The 2,841-nt window shown below is 38.8% G+C and overlaps 1 pseudogene; it reads right to left on the reverse strand.

Annotated features, from left to right (window-relative positions):
• Positions 1–1,482: 1,482 nt before the first annotated feature.
• On the reverse strand, positions 1,483–1,600 carry LOC133952492 (5S ribosomal RNA; annotated as a pseudogene).
• Positions 1,601–2,841: the final 1,241 nt, after the last annotated feature.

Raw genomic sequence — 2,841 nt, forward strand, 5'->3', positions numbered from 1 at the left:
GTCCACTCCACCCTCCGAACACACACACACCCACACACAGACATATGCCCACACACATATCACGCAACTGCTCTATTTAATTTCCAGTAAGTCTTGACTCAAAAGTCAATCATTTATAGACTTAACGTATAAGACTGTTTCTAAAGTGATATTTCACAGAGGGTGAACCTGAGCTGACAGCCTCTGCTGTGGTGCCATTGATTTGATGTTTTGTGTCTGGAGCTGCTATCCTGAATCTGGTGTTGCGATAAGATGAACATCTTTATTTGACTGTCAGCATGCACGTTGGACCAAGAACCTCTAATTCATCAGACTTCTTGTGCAGAGGATTTTTCCTCATCAGTCTCACCACTGTTAAGTCAAATAAAGTCTAATATTCAAAAACTATATAAGATTAAAACCACAAAAAGTTTAAAAAAAATAGGTTCTGCAGGACCAAATTATAACAAGTGACAAACTAGAATCTCATATCATTTATAAAAAAGATTTTATGTTGTGATGAACACAAAGCAGGCGCTGGAACGTCAGAGCAATATTCTAACTGGGTGTAGATGTTCTAAAGCTATTATATTGTCAAAGTGTTTATCTTGTTAATATTCCTGTAACTCATTGCCAGAGATGTTGTTGTATTGTAGAGTATATTCCATCATGTTTTAGCCTCCTTTCCACTGGTCAATCAGCATTCACTCTCGGATCAAATGACGCTGCTGCAGGTTCATGAGTGATGGAAAGGTGATAAGTGGGTGAACATGCTAAGATAGCAAGACTACAAGGTGAGAGAGCATCTCAATGGTTGGTGTGTTTGTGACATAGAACATGACACACTGGGGGGAAAAAAGTGAAAGATAAACTCCTCTGCTAGCAACGCGAAAAAAGTGAATTTCCTTTTTAGTGTGTTTACAATTAAGAGAGGCGGTGGTCTAGTGGCAGAAACTTGGACTATGGGCAGAGAAGGTCTCTGGTTCGTCTCTGGTTTAACTCCACGGAGAGACAACAAAAGACGTACCTGGATTGATCTGTCCAAAAATCCAAGAGTCTCCCTACCCTGTCTAGTGCCCCTGAGCAATGCTTTCTCATTAGCATAAGGACACTGAAATCGAAAAATAAAAGTTGGAATAAATGTGGAAATAAATAAATAAATGTGGAAATAAATGCAGAATTAAATAAATCAATGTCTTAAACTTATTTCCACATTTATTTATTTATTTCCATTTTTATTTATTCATTTATTTATTTATTTCTGTATTTATTTATACATTTCTTTATTTATTTATTTTTACGTATGTCATGTATGGTCCTCCATAACTATCACATGAATAAAGTAGTGTTTCGAATATCAAAAGGCATTTAAATGTTCACTCTTTTTACTTCAGTGATGATGTTTGTGTGTTCCAAAGCCTGGTTTTCTTTGATGCTGAGTCTTTCATGATCTTTCAAAGGTGTTTCTCCTTTAAAGCAGCAGCAACAGCCCCCTCTGCTGGTTGCAAAGAAAATTGTAATTTCCAGGCGGTCTCCCATCCAAGTACTAATCAGGCCCAAACCTGTTTAGCTTCCGAGATCGGACGAGATCGAGCGTGTTCAGGGTGGTATGGCCGTATGCGAGTAACTCAACCCACAATACCTTATTTATACATGTGAATCACCACCATCATCAATAGTATGGTTGCTTTTTGACCATTGAAACTTGTTTTTATTGTTATATAATGTTATGGAAAATACACTCAAGGTGCATTTTTGTCATAATATAGCAAGAAAAAAATCATTACAATAATTATGGGTGCCGCCTAGTGACTGGAACCGCCCTGCAAAGCATGGACCTAGTGGTGCCTGCCACTAGGCCGCACCATGCAAAGCATTACATATTACTATTCCGTGGTGCTTCTTACTTCTTTTTCCGTAAAAGTTTGGCGCGCTTCTCCTCCCACAAATTTTGTCGCACGTTCACGAGACCTACAAATAAACCTGTGGAATTACGTTGAATGGTGTGCTATGTGTTTTATAAGAATTTCGTACAACAGTTCGCTCAAAGATCGCGAAAACGCGACGAAAAACGACGAATGGGACTCAAGGTCTCTCGCCCAAAAGAGCGACAGGCTGAAAATCAGTGTTTCAAGACCCTTTTTTCGTCACTAAAACTGCCCTCAAATCCCCAAACGGAGGTCCTCAGACATGATTTTTTTATATTTGAGGTGGTAAAATTGTTTCCTTCGCAGACATGTCACTCTCAAATCTCTCGGACCTGTGCTTATATGCGCATCGAAAAATCGAGGAATTATTTCCGGATCGATCTCTCATTGGAGCCCCATGTTAATTCTGAAGATTTTTCTGAAAAGATTAAAACTGAAAAATAAAACGTAAATCGCTTCCACGGCTCCATTTCTTAGCCCTCACGGATAAAAAATATATCCGGTTGTAGTGTCAAGCTTTGTGATTCTCAAAATGTTTTCATTTTCCAGATAGGACCTATAGTTTTTGAGTAACAAGTATTTGTTTGATGACGGTGCTAGAGTGTGAAAAAATGTCTCTTCCATTAAAAGTAATGATAAGTCTCGGAGGAGAATTTATGAAATGAGAAGTATGTTTCTAAACTGCTCGTACAGCCTCATTTTTGGTCTCTAAACAATAATATAGATATGTCCTAGTTCATCCACACCTTGTAATTCTTACGGTGTTTTCATTTATCGGATAGGAGTTATAGATTTTGAATTAGAGCATTTTGTTCGGGACCTTCTCCTCAGGTCCAATCTGTCACTGTCTCTGTGTCACAGCTGCGTCGTTAGTGGAGTCACACACGCTGAGGGAGGGGCCAGAGGGAGAAAAGGGGAGAGTGAGATCTATTTT

This window comes from Platichthys flesus, chromosome 4 (genome assembly GCF_949316205.1).
Source record: "Platichthys flesus chromosome 4, fPlaFle2.1, whole genome shotgun sequence".
Lineage (NCBI taxonomy): Eukaryota > Metazoa > Chordata > Actinopteri > Pleuronectiformes > Pleuronectidae > Platichthys > Platichthys flesus.